Here is a 25,264-nt window from a genome sequence, read left to right as displayed (position 1 = left end):
CTGTTCTCTAGTTGGAGTGCACAGGCTTCTCATTGTGGTGACTTCTCTTGTTGCTGAGCACAGGCTCTAGGGCATTCAGATTTCAGTAGTTGCAGCTCCTGGGCTCTATAGTACAGGCTCAGCAGTTGTGGTACACAGACTCAGTTGTCCTGTGGCATGTGGGATATTCCTGGACCAGGGATCGAACCTGTATTTCTTGCATTGGCAAGCAGATTCTTTACCACTGAGCCACCAGGGAAGCCCCCAAATGTGCACATCTTTTGATATAGCAACTCTTCTAGGAATTTTTCTTAGGAGAATATATAGGACAAGTTGAAATAGATATTGACTGTAACATTATTTGTCACTTTGGAAAACCTAACATTTTGAACAAATTGGGCTGGGACAACTGAATATCCATGTGCAAAACAATGAAATTTGACTCCTACCTTATACCATATACAAAAATTAACTCAAAATGGATCAATGACCTAAATATTAAGACCTAAAGATCTTTTCAAGAAAATTGGAGATACCAAGGGAACGTTTCATGCAAAGATGGGCACAATAAAGGACAGAAATGGTATGGACCTAACAGAAGCAGAAGATGTGAAGAAGAGGTGGCAAGAATACACAGAAGAACTATACAAAAAGATCTTCATGATCCGGACAACCACGATGATGTGGTCACTAACCTAGAGCCAGACATCCTGGAGTGTGAAATCAGGTGGTCCTTAGGAAGCAATACTATGAACAAAGCTAGTAGAGGTGACGTAATTCCAGTTGAGAAATTTCAAATCCTAAAAGATGATACTGTTAAAGTGTTGCACTCAATATGCCAGCAAATTTGGAAAACTCACCAGCAGCCACAGGACTGGAAAATGTCAGTTTTCATTCCAATTCCAAATAAGGGCAATGTCAAAGAATGTTTAAACTACTGTTCAATTTCACATGCTAGCAAGGTAATGTTCAGAATCCTTCAAGTTAGGCTACAACAGTACATAAACTGAGAACTTCCAAATGTAGAAGCTGGATTTACAAAAAGCAGAGGAACCAGAGATCAAATTGCCAACATCTGTTGTATCATGGAGAAATCAAGGAAATTCCAGAAAAACATCTGTTTCTGCTTTATTGACTATGCTAAAGCCTTTGACTGTGGATGACAACAAACTGCAAAAGTATTAAAGAGATGGGAATACCAGACCACCTTACCTGCCTCCTGAGAAACCTGTATGCAGATCTAGAAGCAACAGTGAGAAATGGACACAGAACAATGAACTGGTTCCAAAATTGGGAAGGGCGTACAGCAAGGCTGTATATTGTCACCCTGCTTATTTAACTTACATGCAGAGTACACCATTTGAAATGCCAGGCTGGATGAAACATAAGCTGGAATCAAGATTGCTGAGAGAAATATCAACAACTTCAGATACGCAGATGATACCACTCTAATGGCAGAAAGTGAAGAGAAACTAAGAGCCTCTTAATGAGGGTGAAAGAGGAGAGTGAAAAAGCTGGCTTAAAACTCAACATTCAAAAAATGAAGACCATAGCATCCAGTCTCATCACTCACTTCATGGCAAATAGAAGGGGAAAAAATTGAAACAGTGGCAAATTTTATTTTCTTGGGCTCCAAAGTCACTGTGGATGGCAACTGCAAGCCATGAAATTAAAAGATGCTTGTTCCTTGGAAGAAAAGCTATGACAAACCTAGACAACATGTTAGAAAGCAGAGACATCACTTTAGTGACAAAGATCCATATAGTCAAAGCTATGGTTTTTCTAGTAGTCAGGTACATATATGAGAGTTGGACCATAAAGAAGGCTGAGCACTGAAGAATTGCTGCTTTTGAATTGTGGTGTTGGAGAAGACTCTTGAAAGTCCCTTGGACAGCAAGGAGATCAAACCAGTCAATCCTAAAGGAAATCAACCCTGAGTATTCATTGGAAGGACTGATGCTGAAGCTGAAGCTCCAACACTTTGGCCACCGGATGCGAAGAGCTAACTCATTGGAAAAGACCCTGGTGCTAGGAAGGATTGAGGGCAGGAGGAGAAGAGGGCAGCAGAGAATGAAATGGTTGGATGGCATCACTGACTCAATGGACACGAGTTAGAGCTAACTCCTGGAGATGATGAAGGACAGGGAAGCCTGGCGTGCTGCAGTCCATGGGGTCATAAAGAATCGAACACAACCTAGTGACTAAACAACAACAAAACCATTTAATGCTTAGAAAAAGAAGAGGGTAAATATTTATGACCCTGGATTTAGCAATGGATTCTTAGATATAGCACCAGAAGGAAAAATAAATTGAACTTTATAAAAATTAAGAACTTTCGTGAATCAAAGAACATTATCAAGGCAGTGAAAAGGCAACCTGTAGTGTAACAAAATTTTGTATATCATATCTGATATGGGTTTAATCCTGAATATGTAAGCAATTCTGATAGCTCAACAACAAAAAGCCCAATTAAAATATGGGCAAAGGACTTTATGAATACACATTTCTCCAAAGAAGATATACAGGTGGTCAATAAGCACATGAACAGATGTTCAACATTATTAGTTATTAGGGAAGTGCAAATCAAAAGCACAAAGAGATGCCATTTCATACATGCTATTGCTACTGCTGCTAAGTCACGTCAGTCGTGTCTGACTCTGTGCGACCCCATAGACGGCAGCTCACCAGGCTCCCCCGTCCCTGGGATTCTCCAAGAACACTGGAGTGGGTTGCCATTTCCTTCTCCAATGCATGTAAGTGAAGTCGCTCAGTCATGTCCGACTCTTAGCGACCCCATGGACTGCAGCCCACCAGGCTCCTCTGTCCATGGGAGTTTCCAGGCAAGAGTACTGGAGTGGGTCACCAGTGCCTTCTCCATTTCATACATGAGGATGGCTCTAATAAAAAAAAAAAGACAGGAAGTAGCAAGTATTGGTGGAGATGCGGAGAAATGGGACCCTTGCACATTTCTCACTGGAATGTAAAAATGACACAGCAACTGTGGAAAAGTTTATCAGTTCCTCAAAATATTAAACACATAGTTATCATATGATCCAATAATTCCACTCCTTGAAAACAAAGCCTTGAATAGGTACTTGTATGCCAGTGTTCCTTGCAGGATGATTCATTCATAATAGCCAAAAGGTTGAAACAACGTGCGTCCATCACCAGATGAACGGATAAAATGTGGTATATCCATACCATGAACTATTATTCAGCCACAAAAAAAGAATGAAGTTCTGACACATGCTACAACATGGGTGAACCTTGGAAACATTATAAGTGAAATAAGCCAGACACAAAAGGATAAATATTGCATGTCACCACTTACTGAGATGATGAAAACCCTTTGGAAATATAGAGTGGGAATGTAATTATGAATATAAGCTTCCCAGGTAGCACTGTTGGTAAAGAATCTGCCTGCCAGTGCAGGAAACACAAGAGATGTAGGTTCGATCCCTGGGCGGGGAACATCCCCTGGAGTAGGAAATGGTAACCCACTTCAGTATTCTTGCTGAAAAATTCCATGGACAGAGGAGCCTGGTAGGCTACAGTCCATGGGGTCACAAAGAGCTGGACATGACTGAACACACATGCACACATGTGCTGAATTGTATACTTCAATATGGGTAAAATGGCAAGTTTTATGTAAAAACTAGAAACCTAATGTCTAACACTAAAGTATCAGTTAAGCCAGCACTTATCAGAGTGTTTTATAAAATATAAGTAAGTGTCCTGAAGAATGAAAGAAGGGGGAGGCCATGGACAATCTCTGGTCAAGTAAGTTTGAGGAACTCAGTTAATTCATTTCTTTAACATGTGAAAGCCCAAGAAAGGGAATATGGTATGGGGCATTTTAAACTATTTAACCTAAGTCCTATTTTTTTGAGGGTCATCTTGTAGAACTAATGTTATATAGAATGTCCTCTGGGAAACTTTGGGTAAACAAATTACAGTATAGTCATTCCATGGAAATCTCTGTATCTGTTAAGAATGATGTACCTGTTAAGAATGTTTATACTGTATTGTAAAGTAAAAAAGTAGTGTTATTAATGGTACGTTGATGTATGGCAAAACCAATACAATATTGTAAAGTAATTAGCCTCCAATTAAAATAAATACATTTAAATTTTTAAAAAAAGTATATGTGTATATTTTATAGGGATCTATAACAGAAAAAAGTCTGTAAGGCTATATGCCAAAATGTTTACATTTCTAGGAGGTGGAAGATACATGATTTTGTTTCCATTTGTGTTTCTCTTTGCTTGTCTGTATTTTCATTTTTTTCACATAGCAAATCTGTTACTTGTGTAATCAAGAAATAATAGAAGATAAATATGTTTTAGAAATTCATATCAGTTCTGACTAATGTGAGGGAAAAGATAAGAGCATCAGTGCTCCCTTATCACTATTGGATTCTTCACTTGCATGTGTGCATGTGAAGTCACTTCAGTCATGTCCAGTCAACTCTTTGCGACCCTATGGACTGTAACCTGCCAGGCTCCCCTGTCCATGGGATTCTCCAGGTAAGAATACTGGAGTGGGTTGCTGTGCCCTCCTCCAGGGGATCCTCCAGGGGATCTTCCCAACCCTGGGATCGAACACACATCTCTTACACCTCCTGCACTGGCAGGTGTAAGAGATGTAAGGTGCTACCACCTGGGAAGCCCCCATGCATTGGCAGGAGGATTCTTTACCACTAGCACTACCTGGGACTCTTCACTTACTTCTATTTTAATTTTTAATGAAGGAGAGTCAAAGAGCCTTTCAACTGTTTGAATGTTCTGCTCATTAAAAAAATTCCCCCAGATATTAAACTGAAATCTATCTTCCATTAGTCTTTAGTCTTCCATCTATCTTTAGTCTTAATTTGTCATAGGGAATGCCACAAAAATAGGCAAAGTCTATCTATCACCTCTACCCTAGTGGCTCAGATGGTAAAGAATCAGCCTGCAATACAGGAGACTCAGGTTCAATCCCTGAATCGGGAAGCTCCCCTGGAGAAGGGCATGGCAACCCACTCCCGTATTCTTACCTGGAGAATCCCATGGACAGAAGAGCCTGGTGGGCTACAGTTCCATAGGCTCTCACAGAGTCAGACATGACTGAGCAACTTAGCAGCAGCATCACCTCTCCCGTAGGTGTAGACTTTCAGATATTTGGCAACAGCTACCATGTCCAGACAGATCTTTTCTACTCTAGGTTTCCATTCTAGTCTTTTTTCTCTGAGATGGTTTCCAGGCCTTGTCACCATCCTGGCCATTAACCTCCAATTTGTCACTATCCTTTAAGTGTGGCACCCAGAAATGACTACAACAGTCCACTCTTGTTTTTCACATTTCATTATCAGTTCCTAAAAACTTGTGATATTATTAGATCCCTGATTAAAAAAATAATTTCAGATTATTTCCCAGTGTGATAGGACTGTACTCTGAATCCTATCCTAAGACTGTATATGAGAGATACTCAATTATCTATTTTTCCCATCTTTTAATTTCTAAAGCTATATAGATGAATAAAATATTCTAGGTCAATTCCTCATCAGATCTTTTGCATTTATTGTAACCTTAATAGAATGTTTGCCAAACACCAAAAGGATAATGAGCTTCCACACTGATGGTGAGGGCAAGAGGTGCCCTGTAGTCTGGCCAAGGAATCTGAAGACCCTCTGTCCTATACCATTTTCTACTCTTTGTCTCAGTCATTTGATATCAGTTCTTAGATTAGTCAAGCTTCATCCAGATTAATTGGCCTCTCTATTGAGATGCATTTCATAAGATGACAGTGACAAGCCAGGCTTCACAGTGATGTAGAACATCATATCTTGTCCTTAATCTGATCCCAGATCTCCCAACCACGGCAACCCACTCCAGTATTCTTGCCTGGAGAATCCAATGGACAGAGTAGCCTAGTGGCTACAGTCTTTAGGGTCACAAAGAGTCCGACATGACTGAGGGACTGAGCACTGAGCGCATGAGCACTCCCAACCAACCTAGTGTATATTGGTCTCCTTTCCAGCCTAGTGAATCCTTTGCCTTTTATTCCTTTTGCCATTCCCCCGTATGGTAGGCACTATTTAGAAGAGCCTGTTAAACTGTATATTCCAGCTCTAAGTAGCATTGGCTCAATGCCTTCTACCATGCATATGTTCCTGTGTGCTTAGTTTTTTCAAGAGAGTGGTTTCCTAATTGTAGAGACTGCATCTTGGTCCACAGTTTACACAGGATACTTATTACTTATACTTGCTAAGCAGATATATCTTTAAATTTTCAACTTTTGAAGAGTTTTTATTTAAACTAGTGTATGGTACAGTGAACTCTAGTCAATATTCTGTAATAACCTAAATGGGAAAAGAATTTGAAAAAGAAAAAAAATCAACTCAGTTGAGATATAATTTACATACTTACTATAAATTTTACCTATTTTAAGCTTTCAGTCAAGATATAGACCACTTCCACGGAAATGTCCACTGACCTTTCATCATTAATCTTCCTCTGCTGCTACCACTGGCTCCAGGTTACCACTGATCTCCTCTTTTCCATCACTACAGGTTAGAGTTCTCTTTTATAGAATTTCATATATATGGATAAAATCATACAGTATATATTCTTTTGTGTCTAGTTGTTTTTGTTTAGAATGTCCTTGAAATCCATTCATGTTGTTTCCTGGATCAGTACTTCATCTCTTTTATTGCTGAGTTGTGTTTCGTTGTGTATATATGGCACAATTTGCTTATCCATTCACATTTTGATGGATATCTGGGTTGTTTCCAGTTATGGGTTATTACAAATAAAGCTGCTATGAATATTTGTGTTTAAGCTTTTGTGTAGATGTGTATTTTAATTTCTCTTGAGTAAATACCTAGTAGGATTGCTATGTTATGTGAGTGCATGTTTAACTTTGTAAGAAATTGCTGATCTGTTTTCCAAAGTAATTTTACCATTTTATATTCCCACCAGCAATGCATGTTCATTTATGTGGCCCATGTATGTAGTTTGTTTAAATGATAGTTTGATTTTGAAATCCTAATTTTCAAAAGGATTTGTTGTGTTAAATGTTGCTTGAGATAGGAAAGCCATCAATGAGAGTGAGGAAATATGTTTAACTATGTTTATTTGATCAAAAATGCTCATCAGATTATATTTACTTTCAAAGAATTTACCTTGTTTATCTTGGGTTTGGGTATTTAGCCAAATACAATTATTCATTACTGTTTAAGATGATCAGCTGAAGGGAATACTTCCTTCAAAAGATAATCCTATTTGACTTAGAAAATAAACTGACTTAACTTTCTCCAGAGGCTTCTAAGTTTCTTTAGGAATAGCTTCATGTGACTTCTTGCTTTTAGTTAACTTCAAGATAAATTCATAGATAAATCATAGTCAGTTAAAGAGAAGCTATGGCTTGCTAAAGTCCCAGTGACACACTAATGTGTATGTAGCCTCCCAAACTCACTCACTCACTGACGGGAGAAGAGTCTGACTTTCATAGGTATTTGCCAGTGTCCTGTTGTTCAGGGGGCTGTGGATACTGGGAAAGCTATGAAGCATGGTATCAGCCTTTGGATCTTGGTGAAAGAAAGAAAGAAAGAAAAAAGCAAACCAAATAGATGTACTTGGTCTATTTCATCATACCTAAGATCCAAGGGTTTAATAGAGCCCATGTTACCAAGCAACACACTTTGCTAATTTCGCTTTACCAAATAGGAACTCCAGCAGAAGTGCCAGGATTGTCTTGAGTCTTGTCTGGGACTCCTCAAATGTTGAGCCGGAGAAGGAAACTATTTGTGTACTAGAAATGTAGTACCACATTTGGCCATCAGCTCAAGGGTTTTGCTCTCTCTTTTACGACATGGTGAAAGCAGAGGTAGTGTACTTACTTACCTTTAGGGATGTCTATCCGTTTGTAGATGTAGTGTTCGGCAGCAAGCAGATCCAACACTGTTTTCCTCTGTGACTCAGGACTCAGTACCACATTTGAGGGCTAATATCACATCTGGGGGTCATTAGGCAATGCTTGCTCAGTGTCAGAGATAAAACCATTCTGCTCCTAGGTTTTTTTTGGTTTGTTTGTTTCCATGATAAGCTTTTCTTCAGTCTCTAATTTTCTCTAAACTATTTAAAAATACTGTTCACTCCATTCAAAGGCTTACTTTCCCTTTATAAATCAATACTGAAAGATGACGTTACTGCATTATCTTGAACTTCTCTTGCTTGTAAGCCTTTCAGAGAACCTGGGTTCATCTGGGTGATTTTATGGGAATCTCACTGTTAAAAGATAACTGAAACTAGGGAAAGAGCTCTTGGGTTCAGATGCTTAGGCTGAGTGGTTCAAAGTCCCATATTATTTTTCATGAATGAAAATGGCCTCTTTTTTTTTTTTTTTTTTGGTTGTACTGGGTCTTAGTTGTAGTATATGGGATCTATTTCCCTGATCAGGGATCAAACCCCAGGCCCCCTGCACTGGGAGTGTGGAGCCTTAGCCACTGGACTACCAGAGAAGTCCCAAAAATGGCCTTTTTTAAGAAACAAAGCTCTTTTCTCAGGAAGTTGAATGGCACTACTATGCTTTCAGAGACTAATCATGTTAACGGAAACTAGGCACCATCTCTCTGCTAATGTATTATTTATCGTATTTATATTCTGTTTCTTCCCCCAAAGGACTTGAATTAGAGACGACTGAAGTTGAGAGTTTGTCTTTAGTTTTCTCCTACTTTGCTTTCTGTTGCCTCTTTCCCTCCAGCGGCCCAAGTGCCAGCCTTCCCTCCCGGTGCTCCCAGAGGTTCATTTGCTTACCATCTTCTAATCAAAACTCCCATTCTAGCAAGTCTATAATCAATTTGGAAATTCTGATTACAGTTCTTCGCAGGAAAATTAAAGTGACCAATAAATTTAACTCTGAGGGAAGGTGTTTATATTTTATTTTATTTTTTGGATTTTTTAATTTTTAGTATTTTAAAGCAGTAATTTAGCTCTAACCTCAGTCATTGGATTTTGGGGGTTAGTGGTCAGGGGATGATGTAGCTGGGAGCTTCTATTCCCTTCTATTCCTGTCCCCTCTCCCCATCTCTCCCAAGCATGACATGGAGTAAGCAGAAGCCATGGGCCCTTCTGTCCTATATTGCCTTTTTTATTTTAAAAAATTTCCTTTTAATGGTAAATACTCATAGAAAACTTGGGAAATCCAAAGAACTACAAGATTAAAAATTTACTAATAGTCTTAACTCTCAAAGGTGATCAATAATATTTTTATGTACTTCCAGCCTTTTCTCCTATTTATCTTTTTGAAATATTTTTTGTGATCATGCAATGTATAAAATTTCATATTTTTTGTTTTACTTATTTAAAAATTTAAGTTTTTTATATCAATATAAATTCTGACCAGAGGCTATAAGTACCTAGTACATAGTACCTAGTACCTAGTACATGTGTACTATCTTACCCTGACTATGATTTCTTCAATTAGATCCTTATTTGAGGGCATTTATGTTATTTTCCCTTTAAAAAAAATGAAGTGTTATTGACCCTGAACACTATGTTAGTTCCCTGTGACTCATTTATTTGTAACTGGAAGTCTGTACCTCTTAGTCTCCTGTACCTATTTTACTCATCCTCCCAACCCACCTTCCCCTCTGGCAACCACATGTCTGTGCTCCTTATCTAGGACTCTTTCCTGCCTTATTATGATTGTTCATTTATTTTTGAGATTCCACATCTAAGTGAAATCGTACAGTAGTCCTTATCTGACTTATTTCACTTAGTACAATACCCTCTAGGTCCATCCATGTTTTCCTAAATGGCAAGATTTCATTCTTTTTTTATATAGCTGAGTAATATTCCATTGTGTATATATATCACATCTTCTTTATCCACTCATCTACCGACGAACACCTAGGTTGCCTCCATGTCTTGGCTGTGAATAACGTTGCATTGAACATGGAGATGCACAGATTTTTGAATTAGTGTTTTTGTTTTCTTTGGGGAAAATACCCAGAAGTGGAATTGCTGAATTGTAGGGTAGTTCTACTTTTAATTTTTTGAGGAACCTCCATACTGTTTCCCACAGTGGCTGCACCAATTTAGATTCCCACAACAGTGCGTGAGGGTTCCATTTTCTCCACATCCTCACCAATGCTTATTATTTGTTGTCTCTTTTGATAATAGCCATTCTGACAGGTGTGAGGTGATATCCCATTGTGGTTTTGATTTGCATTTCCCTGGTAATTAGTGCTGCTGAGAAAATTTTCATGTACTTGTTGGCCTTCTGTATGTCTTCTTTGGAAAAATGTCTATTCAGATCCTCTGCTCATTTTAAAATTAGGTTGTTTGTTTTTTTTATGTTGAATTGTATGAGTTCTGTGTATATATCCTCATTATTGTCTCCATTTATTTAGGAGGAAGCTGAGGCTTGGGAGAGTTAATCACTTGCCCAAATTTCCTCCTAAAGAAACAAGTACCATAATGGTACCTGTGGCATAGAGTTATTGTGAAGATAAAATTAATTACCTGCAGCATGTAAAAATACCAAGTTACCTGTCAAATAATAAGCATGCAGTTTTAAAAGTGCTGGTTGTTATTGTTCTTATATACTAACTAGTCTCTGTAATGAAGGGAAGAGGCCAGCTGGAGATATCATCCAGTATCCCCTTCTAGACTTTTGTGGCATGTAATACTGAGTTTCTGTTTATGTTGGTGTTATAGAGCTTCATTTAAAATAAATTTAGGTAGGGAAAGGTAAGTCAATTTAAAGAAACCATTAGGTATCAGGTAGTTTGTGGATATGGCACAGATGATGATAAATATATATGAATGCCTACCTCAGTGATTCCTCATTCCTAGAATAAATTTAAACTCTGTAGTGCACCAGTCACTCTATTTAATATTGCATTGTGCAATATTAATATTAATTATTGATATTTAGAACAACATATTATTATATTACTATAATATCATAATTTCACTCCCAGCACTCCTCATCCCCTTTAGCCTACTCTATCTTTCCTTTTTTCTTATTACCTTCTAACAGTCTCTGTAGTTTGTTTATTACTTTTATTGTTTGTTTACATTCTTCACTAGAATGTAAACTCCCCCAGGGCAGGAATCTTTTTCTGTTTTTGTTCACTAAGTGAATAAACTGCCTAAAACAGTGCATGGCCTGTAACAGATAGTAACTAAATATTTAGTGACTGATTAGATGAATAAATGTGAAATTCACAGTCTTTTACAATCTGGTCCCAATCTATTTACAGGCTCACCTCTTATTCTTCTACCCTCTGAGTATCCCTGATACTAGCAGTTTTCAGTGCACACCATTTGCTCCCACATCTCTATGCATTTAAAAACTTGTGCTTTCTCCTTTGGCCTGAATAAATAATCATGAATTCAAGCAGATATTTAGTTATAAGAATGTTCTTCACCATCCATCAATGAAAAATTTGAAAACAGCCTCAATATTCATCCATAAGGGATAACTTAGAGAAATCACGGTAACTCCCACTTGAGGAAGGGCAATTTGGCAATATCTATCAAAATTACAAATGTGCAGAGCCTCTGAACCAGCAGTTGTGCTTTAGGCAGTTTATCCCACAGATATATTTGCTTGTGGGTCAAGTGAATATGTGTTGGTGAGTCACTGCAGGGCTTCAGTCACTCCTGTTAGACCTAGCACTGACAGAACTCATTACATTATTATGCAGAGCTATATTTATTGATGTGGGAAGATTATAATAGCTAACATTAATTCAACTTGCTATGTGTCAGGCACTATGATAAGTGTTTTTATATATTTTTGTCTCACTGAATCCTCACAACAGCCCTGTGAGGTAGTTACTATAATAGTCCTCATTTTACACAGGAGGAAATAGACTCAGAGACGTGAATTTACTTAACCAGGATCAGACGACTAAGAAATAGCAAACTGAAGACGTCTGTGCATGTGTTCTCAGTCATGTGCGACTCTGAGACCCCATGGACTGTATCTAGCCAGGCTCCTCTGTCCATGGGGTTTCTCAGGCAAGAATACTGGAGTGGGTTGCCATGCCCTTCTCTAGGGGATCTTCCCAACCCAGGGACTGAACCTGTGTCTCTTGTGTCTCCTGCATTGGCAGGCAGATTCTTTACCACTAACACCATCTGGGAAGCCCATGATGTCTGAAATACAGTATGACAGCACTTTGTATACGATGATCCACTTTTGTAAGAAGAAATACATATAGATATCTAAACTTATATATGTGCATATAAAATGATTGGAAAGAAACACACCAAAATATTAACAGTTATATGGTGAATTATGGGTGGTTTTAATTTTCTTCTTTTTGCTTATCATTCTTTTCTGAGTTTTCTGTTAAATTTTGGGGCTGACTTGGAAGAAGTAAAGCCAGGAGGCATGAATTACTTGTGTAATTTTAAAGATGGCTAAAGTTTGTTGGTAGTGTGGAATAGTGACACTGATATGAGGGAAGTGTTTTTAAGCTGAGAGAGAAAAACTAGCCAGAAGGGAAATCTTGCCCAAAGGGAAAGAGGATGGCCAAGTGTAGGAGAAGGCAAGAGAACCTAGTGTCAAGGACACAGGTGGAAGAGGAAACTTTGAGGAGGGAGTCCCTGTTCTCTGGAGGCTGAGGAGTGGGGGGTGAGCAGGCAGATGTGAAAATGCAGTGACTCAAGGACACACAAGGTCAAGTACCAAGAGAATCGAAAGAATCAAGGGAGTTCCTGCTTGATGACCTATGTCCTGTCATTGAAACTCAAAGCTTGGCCCTCAACTGAGGGGTTGGGGTCGGGCTGAGGGTAGGGTAAGGAAACTGAGGAGAGGGAGAGGATTTGAAACAATCACTAAGAGAAATTTGATACAGACACTTAAAAGGATTACCTTGTAGCCCTTGGGGCCCTGCTGAGGCTGGCTGGCTTGGCTTTGTAACAGAGCCAGTCTCATGACCTTCTCCAGCAATAGTTAGCAGGCTGGGAGTGGGAGGTGGAGAGAATGGACTGCCGGGTTTTCACAGGGCTGAGGATTGGCAGAGCAGGTGCTACAAAAGGTCACGGGGAGAGTGAGTCCAGAGATCAACGCTAGCATGGCTAAGATGGCTGATCACAGCACCAGCTTAGAAGGAGGAAAGGAAGCCAGCAAGCTTGCCTCTGGGCAAGGAGTGGGAAGGAAGGACAGGCTGGTGGTCCTGGCAGCAGAGTGGTAGAAGGAGACCCATATGAGGCTGAGGTCTTCACCAACAGCATTAAAATAACTACAACCTGATGAAGGGCAATTTGGCAATATCTATCAAAATTATGTGTGCCTTCCTTTTTATCCAGCAATTCAGCTTTGAGGCATTTATCTTACAGATAGATACACTTACTTACGTTGGCGCAAGATGAATGCATAAGGTTGAGTCATTCCAACACTGTTTGTAATCTCAACGGATTGGAAACAGCCTAAAAGTCCACCAAGAATGATTTGATTCCTTAAACTGTAGTTCTTCAGTGGAATGCTAGGTAGCTGGGAAAGGGAGGAAGCTCTTTGTGTGCTGATATAGAATGATCTCAAATATTTTGTTAGCTGAAAGAAGCAAGGTACAAATCAGTGGGAATAGTTCTCAATCTCTTTGCTGCTGCTAAGTCGCTTCAGTCATGTCCGACTCTGTGCAACCCCACAGACGGCAGCCCACCAGGCTCTGCAGTCCCTGGGATTCTCTAGGCAAGAACACTGGAGTGGGTTGCCATTTCCTTCTCCGATGCATGAAAGTGAAGTCGCTCAGTCGTATCCAACTCTTCGCAACCCCATGGACTGCAGCCTACCAGGCTCCTCTGTCTGTGGGATTTTCCAGGCAAAAGTACTGGAGTGGGGTGCCATTGCCTTCTCCACAATCTCTTTGCTAACATGAGTAAAACATCCCAGGAAGGACACATAAAAAACTGTTAATGTTGGTTGCCTCTGAGGAGGGGGAACTGTTGGCTAGGTGACAAGGTTTGGAAAGCAACTTTTCACTTGTCCCTTTGTACTCTGTTTTTTTGTTTGTTTGTTTGTTTGTTGCTTTTATGGAAGTATAATTACAAAAGAAAAATTGTGTATATTAAAATTATACAACAGTATGTACCTTTTGAATTTTGAACCACAAGGATACATTACTGAGAAAATTAAAAACATTATATATATTTATATATATATATATATATATATATATAATTTGAATCTCTTTTATAGATACTAAATCATTTTTTTTTAAAGCACAAAAAAATCCCACTAGAGATTTGCTTCAAATTAGTCACTTTGCCAGGGTCATGGGTGGGAATTTGAATGAAATTAAATTATGTGTTGATAATCGCTAAAGCTGGGTGTGGGCTATATGGGGGTTCATTTTCTTTTGAAACATGAACTTGTCATTTTTGTAGGTCAAAAATTGTCACATTTTGACAGTTTTATGTGCTGTTAAAGCCATAAAATGTCCTCATTATTAAGCTAATGCTGTTCTCATTATTTTTATAAATTTTCCATAATATAAAAGTTTTCAGTGAAAGGAAAAATAAAAGAGCTCCCACCAGGCCGTTGGTAGGAACATTCAGGTACTTTCTCATCCTGGCTTCTATATTTAATAATTGAGTGGAAATTCCCATTCCCCCATTGACATCTGAGACAGCAGTACTGCCTTGTTGATTTCCCTTAATTATGGAACCTGGTACTGTTCTCGGGATTTTTCCTATTAACAACAATCTCTCCCCATCCTGTTGTGTGTTAATTGGGTACTACCTTATCCTTGTTGCTGGTAAAGTTCATCCTGTTCTTCAAAAATCACTTCTTTAGTTTCTTATGATCGCCTAACATCCTCTTCCTGCCTCACAGTCTATTATTAGTAATCCTAACTAATTTGGGGCCATGCCTGTATGTATCCAGGCTACTTATATTAATCAGTCTAGGGGCTGATGTCTCTAGGACATTCAGTATACCGCACCATAAAGTTCATCCTAAGCTATCAGTAAGCCCACTTGTGTTCAACCTTTCAGCTTCTAGTGTTTTTGCTTATGCCTGCACTTCTTATGTTACCTCAGAGGCTATGGTGATTTGGGCCTGGCTCCTGACACCTGCTAATCCAGGCCTTTTTGTCTGTCCTTAGAAGGCAGGTGGCTTTATCTTGCTGTCTACAGGCACCTCTACTCTATAACTCACAGTCTGTTGGTCAACTATGCTTACATGCCCCATTGCCATCCCCAAACCTAATTAGTTCCCCCAACATTAAGCTTCTCCTTTACCTTCTCTGTAAAGAGCCTCCTCTGACCACCTCATCCTAGGAAGTCTGGTTTTAGCATACCTCTTCTGTGCCACCCTTTACCACACTGAATTGTCCTGGCCTTTTTTTTGGTCCTGCCAGCCCCAGACTGTGAATTTCTGGGTTAAAGATGGAGACCATGTCTTGTTCTCCCTTGAATATCATACCTATCACAGCATCAGACACAATGGTTAAATGCTCGAAATAACATTTGTTTAATTTTAATGTGAAATATTTTCAACTTAAGGAAAATTGCCTGCAAAGAGAGTAAAAAGAAATTTCACATACTCTTGATGAAGATTTATCTATTGTTAGCATCTTGTTACGTTTATCATTCTCTCTCTCTCTTTCTACACACACATACTTTTTTCTGAAACACTTCAAAGTTGCAGACAACATGTCCCATCACCCCCTAATATTTCAATGTATTTCCTAAGAACATTCTCTTATATATAAACACAGTTAAGTTAGCAAATTCAAGAAATATAACATTGATACAGTATACTATTACAGATAATTGTCCCAAGAATGCTCTTTTTGCTATATTTGATAACCTTTTGAATTCTGTGGTAATAAGCCTGTAAGTCTGCAATTGATATTTTTCATGCTTCACACCTGATAAACTGCTCAAAAAGCCACTTTGTCAAGATACGTAGTCACTGGCTTTAATTTTACTTGAGCTACATAATATTTGTCTAAAATTGTATTTGCACTAAATGTGGGCCCGTTTTACTAGAACGATGTATCAGGGAAGTAAAGAATCCAGCATGTTACTTTCATATTGAAATGGAATGTTGATACACCTGGAAGCTATAAAAATGTAAATCAACTATACCTCAATTAAAAATATTTTTTAAGTGAAAAACAACAACAACAACAAAGCATCAGTGGAATGTTGATGTGCCCTTGTGCCCAGTTCTGGGTCTCCATCAGTAGTATCTCTGAGGCAGCCAGGAAGGCACCATTTTACTCATTAACAGTGTGCTCAACCCTATGCTAGATACAGGGGAGAGAGAACATGAAGAAGCTCTCCCAAGGACCTTCCAGTCTAGGAAGTAATGTGGCAGCCATACAGGGAACAATGAACAGAGCAAAGAGAAGGCTAGCATTTGCTAGGCACTTATTAGGTGCCAGACACTTCAGAAACCCTGTAATGCAGGTATTATCCCCATTTGCCCAAGATCACAAAACTAGTAAACAGCAGAATTAGGATATGAATCCAGGCCCCTATGACTCAAAATAAGAGAATATGAGGCAGCTTATAGTCATGTGCTCTGGGCCAGATGAGATGAATTAAATAAGTCTCAGTGAGATGCATGGAACCTACAAAGGCCACTCTGGGGACTCTCTGGGAGATAGAGTGTGTTGGGATGCTGACAACCAGCAGCAGGTACTCCCATCCCAAACCCCTTTAAAACCTGCCTGTTACGACTACCTGTTCTCACTGAAGGGCTCAGGCTCTGTCCACCTCTGCTTCTGGTGGACCTGGGGAGATGGGGAGGGGAAGCCGGCTCACGTTTCTACATTCAGCTCCAATGGCCCCCTCTCCAAGGCTAGTTGAACTGTTTATCTTCCAAGTGCCTTGACCTCCTGGGGGCAATTTCCCTAACTTCTCAACATCAGAAGCACAGCTCCCTCTGAGCTGAGAGGAACCTCTTGCTTTACCACAGGACCCCACACCCTCCTGACCTGTCCTCTCCCACCCACCTACCTTTATACTTCTTTTTGCATGGAAGGCATGACAGGAATTTAACATGTTTGTGCTTTTTCTTCCATGACAGGGAGAAGAGCTGGCTTAGACAGATGTAGAACCGCCCAGTCTGCTCAAGGCATTACCAAGTGAATAGCTTAGTCCTAAACATCAGTTCCATAGATTAAAAACTTGAAAAAGGCCACATGCATTCTGACATTTTTTTCCTCAATGAAGAAACTAAGATGGAAAAGGAAAAGTTTGTTCCTAAGTCTGTAGTTCTAATCCTCAACAACCAAGGAATTATGGTGTGCGGGGGTGGGGTTCTCTTAAAAGAAAAATTGGATAAACGAAGGGTTTTGTAGGGTACTTAAAAGAAATGCAGGATTGTGCTTGATGTTTGTTAACTTTTTTATTTTGAAATAATTATACTCATAGGAAGTTGCCCTTCACCCAGTCTCCCCCAATGATTACATCGCACATAATTATAGTTTCATATAAAGGCCAGAAAATTGACATAGGTACAATGTCTGTATAATTCTATGCTCTTTTATTACATGTATAGATTCATGGAGCCACCACCACAATCAAGACACAGAACTATTCTGTCACGACAAAGATCTCCCTGGTGTACCCTTTTATAGTCACACCAACCCTGTCACCCTCCACCATCCCTAATTGCTGCTGCTGCTGCTAAGTTGCTTCAGTCGTGTCCGACTCTGTGCGACCCCAAAGATGGCAGCCCACCAGGCTCCCCAGTCCCTGGGATTCTCCAGGCAAGAACACTGGAGTGGGTTCCCTAATGTCTAGGAACCATTAATTTGTTCTCCATCTCTATAACTGTGTACTTCTAAAAGTACAGTTTCCTTTAGGAAATGGATTTGCACTCTAGTTTTCACAGAATCTCAGGTTTGAAGGAATAACTTCTCCAGGCCAGCCTCCTTCCCATGCCCAAATTGTGTTTACTACCTCTCTTCTAAGTGTCCAGCCAGCCCCTATGACATGCAAACCAGAACCTTCTCCAGGATTTTAGAATGTTGAGGTATTTCATATAAATAGTTAGAGCAAAGATATTGTTTCTTTCCATAAATTTATTCAGTAGTTAGCAAAACTCTTACCTTTAGGTTAAATATTACAAAATGCCCTCTCACCTGCTGATTTTCCCATCACACACTGAGAGGAATGAACCATTGGAAGCCTGAAAGGCTCACAGAAGATTCCACAAATCCTTTAACTACAGGTTAGCCTGGCTCCCAGCAATTGGTGCCTTTCAAATGTATGTGGTTCATGTGTGGAATTTATTTCTTGGGCTGATTGTGTGTTATCTACATGGTATCTACAAGTGTCATTCTGTGAGATAATCTTACTGTAGCCCAACTCCCCAGGACTCCCTTGTGGGGAACAGAGTTTTACAGGGCACCATATAGCCTGTTTTAAGAACATTAGAAAATAATGACTCAAAGTAATGGTAAACCCAGAAGGGGCTGGCAGAAGTGGAGCCACGGGGGTTCCACATTTAGGATTAATTTGGATCCCCCACCTTCTCTCCCCTGGACAGTTTTGAAATCTTTTCATAAGTTTAACTTATTTCTTATAAAGAGCACTGTGCTCTCCTTAACTGGACAGTAGCATATGTATAGATCTAGACTCAGCCCCATTAGGATGTGCCCCTTGGAATAAATGACTTCAAACTAATGGTTTCCTCCATAGCAGCCTCAGAGGCAGGGGTGGGAGGGCATCTGACTTTGGCCCAGGAGACACCACATTCTAGTGAATGCCCTCTTCTTGAAGTTGGAACAACAGTGGCCCAGTTCCCTACTTTCTTAATAAGGGCCCCTGCCTCCCACAACATTCCTGACTTCCTCTTGGGTGGGGAGAGTACAAACAGTGAGAAAAGAAAGGAGAGAATGCAGCTAGCTATGTGCTCTACCTCAAGTGCCATTCCTCTGGGTCCACATCATAACTTACAACCCAAAGACCGTCAATACTCATGTCTTGGTGTTTTCCCTCATCAAATAACCCATGGGGGTAACTTGTATTTTCCAAAGTGAAAAGATATTTCCAACTAACTTAATAATCCTGGAATGTTCTCTGCTGCCTTAGTTTCTTTGGGGGGTAATTTTGTGGCTACTCTTCTGCTATCTTTTTCTTCAACCTGTGTTAAGAGAAGACAAGGCTAGGTCATGGTCAGGATGCTGACTTTGGCAGTGCCCCTTCCTCCCTGGTGGCTCAGACGGTAAAGTGTCTGCCTACAATGCGGGAGACCTGGGTTCAATCCCTGGGTCAGGAAGATCCCCTGGAGAAGGAAATGGCAACCCACTCCATTATTCTTGCCTGGAGAATCCCACGGACAGAGGAACCTGGTAGGCTACAGTCCATGGGGTCACAAAGAGTCAGACACGATAGAGGGACTTCACTTCCTCCCTGGGAGGCCTTCTTGTGGAAGGCAATTATCTTCAACTGCCAGAGCCTCAGTTTCCTCATCCACAAAGTGGGGTAAATAACTGCCCCCCTATCCTTACAAAGGTGGTCATTTAGATAAACAGATCTTAGAGACATCTTTGTAAAATTTTCAGAGGGGAAAATATAGTGATCAAAATCTTCAAATACAGGGCTTCTCTGGTGGTCCAGTAGGTTAAGAATCTGCCTTGCAATGCAAGGGACACCAGTTCAACCCCTGATCTGGGAAGATCCCACATGCGCAGGGCAATTAATCCCATGAGTCATAACTACTAAGCCCACTGTAACTATTGAAGCCCAGGCACCCTAGAGCCCATGCTCCACAACAAGAGAAGCCACCACAATGAGAAGCCCACACACTGCAATGAAGAGTAGCCCCCGCTTGCCACAAGTAGAGAGAGCCCATGTGCAGCAACAACAACCTGCCAGAGCCAAAAAAGAAAAGAAATAAATAGATCTCTTAGAAACTCTTCAAATGCAGTATAAAAAATACGATTTACAATCTTCTTCAATGTTTAGAAAAACATTCTTAAAATATCTTTTATAAGTCATCTATTTTACCTTACATGGCATTGGGGGGCCTATTTTGACTCAATTCTTAGTATTGTTGAATATATTTTTTAGCATGAGGGCAAGGTTGGTCATAAAATGTGATGAAATCTATTGGAATGTGGGATTTTTTTTAAAAAAAGAATGTGGGACAAAGTGGTTCAAATAGGTGTTTATAAGACAGAGAAGACACATTAGGAATTTGCTTTCGTGCACGTAGACAATGAGCTTTGTTGAGCCAGTAGATTTGCTGTTTTTCAGTTGGAACACTGTTTCACAACAGCAGGATGCATCCTGGTCAGTTGGGTGTAAAGTAGAATGTCAATCAAAACCCCTACGGCCCCCCTCTCACCAGGCCAGTTTGCATGCCTCTTCACCTAGTCTTACTTTGTGAGGACAGATTGCCCTGAACTAGATCCCTGGGGCTTTGAACTGAGAACTTCGTCAGGTTTCTGCTGCTGTTGCTGCTGCTAAGTCACTTCAGTCATGTCCGACTCTGTGTGACCCCATAGACGGCAGCCCACCAGGCTCCCCCGTCCCTGGGATTCTCCAGGCAAGAACACTGGAGTGGGTTGCCATTTCCTCCTCCGCAGGTTTCTGCTAGAGGCTAATTAATCATCAGATCAACTCACTGCAAAAGCAAGTGGTCATGCTGATCCCTTGAGTCATTAGGGCAACAGAAAGAGAAGGAAATGGCCTTAACCTCCTTCCAGGATTAGAGGAGAGAAGTTCCTGAGATCTAATGAATTTCTGCTAAATTTGGGGTGTGCTCCCCAATTGTGCTTTTTCTCTACTTTTTCCTTTAATATTCCTTTCAAAAAGCTACCCAGAAAACAAAGAGGCCTATTGCATTGCCCAGCGATTCTCAGCCATTTAAGGCTCCCTCCTCGTAAGCAGAGCTATAGGCTAAAACTGCTCATCTGGTTGGAAAGTGAAACCTGCGTTTCCTGCCTATGTGATGTCAAACTGGCCTGATGGATTTTTAAAATGCATGTACCAGTTATATGAGTCTATAGCACATCTTCTATCTGTTCTGGGAGAGTGTGTGGTTTGCGGTTTGGTTCATATTTCAGCCAACAGGTACTGTCAAGGGGAACTAACTTTGAAAAATGGTCCAAATTTTTTTTCTGACCTCTGACCACTTGGAAATATTTACCTGTCTATACGATACTGTAATAAATGGTCTAAAAGTGAAAAAGGCTTTCAGGGGAGCAAGTGATTGTTTGTATGATAGCAAACAGTTTGGTTTTCTGTTGTTGTTGTCACTGTCATCTGCCAAGATGAATGGTTGTTCCTGTTGTGTAAACACATACTATCACCTCCTTTTCCTTTTTTACTGGGTTGATCCCAAAGTGAGCCCCCTAGCTTGGAGACAGCATGCTTTGAGCGGTAAAATTATAAACTCTGAAGCCAAGCAGATCTAAGTTTAGCTGTGGAGGCCTTTAGAAGTCCAAATAATATCTCTGAGCTTTCGTTATCTCGTCTGTAAACTGGGCATGATAGCATTTGCCTTGAGGAGTTACTGCAGGATTCTTAGGATGCTATTGTAAATGTCTACCCTGGACCAAGGAGTCAGTGTTTCTTAACTTTTTGGTTACCTACAGATCACCTGGGGCATCTTACTAAACTGCTGACCCTGATTCAGAAGGTCTGAGGTGGGGCCAGAGAATCTTCATTGCCAATAAGCCTCAGGAGATGCCCATGAGGCTGGTTCATGGACCACACTTGGAGTAGCAAGGGTCTAGATAACATTTGCAAAGTACCTAGCACAGTTAATGTTTAATACATGGTCACTCCAAAATAATTCAATCACTTGCTTAAAAATCACTGAGAAGAAACTATTTTCCCACAAAGATAATACCAGTCTGCCTATAGTTCCATTCTCATAGCCTTTGCAAAAGTGCCTCATTGGGATTGCCCATGGTTGGTAATTTCTGAAAGCAGATAATGGGTAAATGGGAGAGGTTCATTATACTATTATCTCTGCTTCTGAACATGTTTAACATTTTCAATAATAAGACTTTTTAAATTAAAAGAGATTTTTAGGGTAGTGTTATCATTCTATATGATACTAAATATATATGATATTATAATGGTGGGTACCTGGCATGAATTTGTCCAAGCCCATAGAATGGACAACAAGAGTGAATCCTATTGTAAACTATGGACTTTGTTTGATAATGATTTATCAGTGTAGATTGACCCATTATAACAAATGCACCTCTGTGGAATGTGGATGGTGGGGGAGGCTATGCATGTGTTGGGGGTTAGGACAGGGATATACGAGAAGTCTGTACTTTTTGTTCCATTTTGCTGTGAACCCCAAATTGCTCTAAATAGTAAAGTCTATTAAGAAAACCCCACAAACAAGAACACCTGTTTTCTAACAGCCTGTGAACAGTAGAAGATACAGGTGTAGAAGTACAGTCATTAGTTAAAAAAAATCACGTTCACTAGGGGAGAGAGGGAGCTTTTGTTTCAATTCCCCCAAATAAACCCATTCCTAACCTGGCCTGCTATGACTTAGGATTTTGCAAAAGTAATTTACCCATCCATCTCAGGGTTTAACACGTTTTTTCCCCTTAATATTATCACAGTTTACACTTTATTTTGTCAAGATGGATTTTGAATTGTTTTTCTCTGCTTTGGACTAAAATCTGTCTATGCATGCATGGCATCACTGACTCAATGAACATGAGTTTGAGTAAACTCTGGTAGTTGGTGATGGACAGGGAGGCCTGGCATGCTGCAGTCCATGGGGTTGCAAAGAGTCGGACACGACTGAGAGACTGAACTAAACTGAACTGACTGATGCATGCATGGTCAGTCGCTAAGTTGTGTCCTACTCTTTGCAACCCTATGGACTGTAGCCCACCAGGCTCTCCATCCATGGGATTTTCCAGGCAAGAGTACTGGAGTGGGTTGCCATTTCCTCCTCCAGGGGATCTTCCCAACCCAGGGATCAAACCCGTGTCTCCTGAGCCTCCTGTGTTTCCTGCAATGACAGGCAGGTTCTTCACCACTAAGCCACCTAGGAAGCCCCCAAATCTGATTATATCCTCAGGAAATAATTTTATTTATTCTTTTCACTTTATTGAATCAGGGCTTTTCCCCACCTGCCCAGCTTGTGTGTTCATTAAGTCGGTGATTCACAAAGCAACCTCCCAGCTAATTGTAAGATGCATTTAGTGAGCTGGACATTCCCCATCATCATCTTCCTTGACCTGGGCCCAATTTTTATTAGGTACTGAGCTGACTTAGCTCAGGGCAGGTACCACTTTAGATTTTTAGACATGTTTTGATAACCAGGTGACAGGGGCAAATTAGAAACTAAATGAACAAAATAAAGGAACCAGCCAGCTTGAGTTTAGTCTATTTGCATTTCTTTGTCCTCTTAGTCACATGAAGCCTCTCCAAACCAGTGTCCTAATTGAATCTTCTTTTTTCTGCCTATGGCTTACTTAAAGGGTCTTTGATGTGGTAACTGGACAAGGTGTCATCCCAATGGCCCGAAGCTGAGTCAGCTCTTTGTTATTTTGTTTGGTATTTAATCCTGGAGAGTAATGTTCTGCTCTGCTGTTTATCACTTCAAGATTATAGGTGTAGCAAATATTTTCCTAATGAAATAATCACTAACTTGACATTCTGGTGCTGCGACAATACGGTGAGTTTCCCTGCATTTGAATCTTCTCCATGCATGCAAGTATAGCTACGAGCTTCCCAGGTGGTGCTAGTAGTAAAGAACCCACCTGCCAATGCAGGAGACATAAGTGACGCTGGTTCTATCCCTGGGTCATGAAGATCCCATGGAGAAGGAAATGGCAACCCACTCCAGTATTCTTGCCTGGAGAATTCATGTGCATGGTCTCAAGCCTGCCCTCAACTCCAATTTCCTTTAGGTCTATTTTAAATTGTTCCTTTTAGGCCTGTTCTCTCAAATGTCAGGGTTTTAGGTGCTACTTGAAAGTTTCTATATCCTTCATAATAGCAAAACTTTGAAACCTCAGAGTTGTTTCCATGTTCTTGTCAAAACCCTGTAGGTGTCTCCTTGGCAGCTGTTATGTAGTCTTTTTAACTTAACTGTTCGTTGAATGAAAATATCAAGGAGATGCTCGTTTCCAGAATCCCTTCTTGAAACCTGGAGCTTTTCATGCTGACTTTGTATCGCTCCTTCTGAAGTGAATTCAGGTGGCAGAATTGTGAAGGCCTAACCATTTCAAGGTGGCAAAACACCTACGGTGACAGATAATTACAACTATTGCCGTGCTTCTTGCTGTGCATTTCCTGTTTGCTAACTGCCGTCATGATGAATCACACTCATTTTCACGATGACAACTTCTTTACCTTGTTCCTGATTAAAATTTGTAATGCCAGTGGCCCCTTGGCAAGCTTGGGTCTTTCCTCTCTAGTCTGTGATCAGCCTCTTTAATCACAGCAGAGAAAAAAGTTTTCTTCGTAATAGACAGGAAGCAATGACACACACATCACAGTCTCAAATATCTCCATGGAAATTGTTTCAAAACAACTCGCCCCACCTCATGGCACACTCATCATTACCTTTTCTGGTGAACCCAAGCCCTTCTGTGTATCAATCAAGCCCATCATTTAAGGTCAGTTCAGGCCTCCTCAGCTCCGGCAGCATTTGTCGGGTATGCCATGCATTTCAGCACCCAATTGGATCAAAGGCTATTTGAGGCCCATTTTCTTTTCTACCCTCCCTCCCATGCCACCACACACTCAAATATGGACTGTAAATTCAGACAGTGCAGACACGCAGTGTATGATCACTTGCCAGTCACCCAGTTTTTGTTAATTACAGCCTGTCAAAATGCAGCAGATTTGAATTAAAAGGGAGAACTTAAGTGAGTTGAATCAAGTAATCTCTAAAAGGGAAAAATCCAAGTATTTTTATGATTCTGAGGATCTAACATTGAAAACTAGTTTGGGGGGGATGCTTGTACAAAACTGGGAAATTACACACTGAAGAGGGGAGGATAAATAACTACTGTCAAGGAGTGACATTGATCACCAATTTAGTCTTTGATATGAAATATTGTTACTGAATCATCAAGAATTAACCCATTCTGAGTCTAGGCAAGAATGGATATGTGTATATGTATGAGTCCCTCTGCTGTCCACCTGAAACTATCACATTATTAATTGGCTATACTCCAATATAAAATAAAAAGTTTAAAAAATAATAAAGAATTAACCCCTTCCAAGATTATAAAGAAATTAATTCTCCATACTGTTTCCTAGCACCTTGATGGTTTCATCTTTTTACATTTAAATTTTTTATTCATTTGGAGTTCATCCTGTTGGAATGCATC

The 25,264-nt window shown here is 40.2% G+C and overlaps 1 protein-coding gene across 1 annotated transcript in view; it reads left to right on the top strand.

Annotated features, from left to right (window-relative positions):
• PABIR3 (PABIR family member 3) overlaps positions 1–17,128 on the top strand; it is a 63,455-nt gene extending 46,327 nt beyond the window's left edge. The window contains exons 7-8 of the mRNA XM_015105019.4: positions 6,409–6,529; positions 17,017–17,128. The gene's annotated coding sequence lies outside the window, so the exon portion shown is untranslated. The remainder of the gene's footprint in view (positions 1–6,408; positions 6,530–17,016) is intronic.
• The last annotated feature ends 8,136 nt before the right edge of the window (positions 17,129–25,264 follow it).

This window comes from Ovis aries, chromosome X, assembly GCF_016772045.2.
Source record: "Ovis aries strain OAR_USU_Benz2616 breed Rambouillet chromosome X, ARS-UI_Ramb_v3.0, whole genome shotgun sequence".
NCBI lineage: Eukaryota > Metazoa > Chordata > Mammalia > Artiodactyla > Bovidae > Ovis > Ovis aries.
This window is presented reverse-complemented; position numbering and strand designations above follow the sequence as displayed.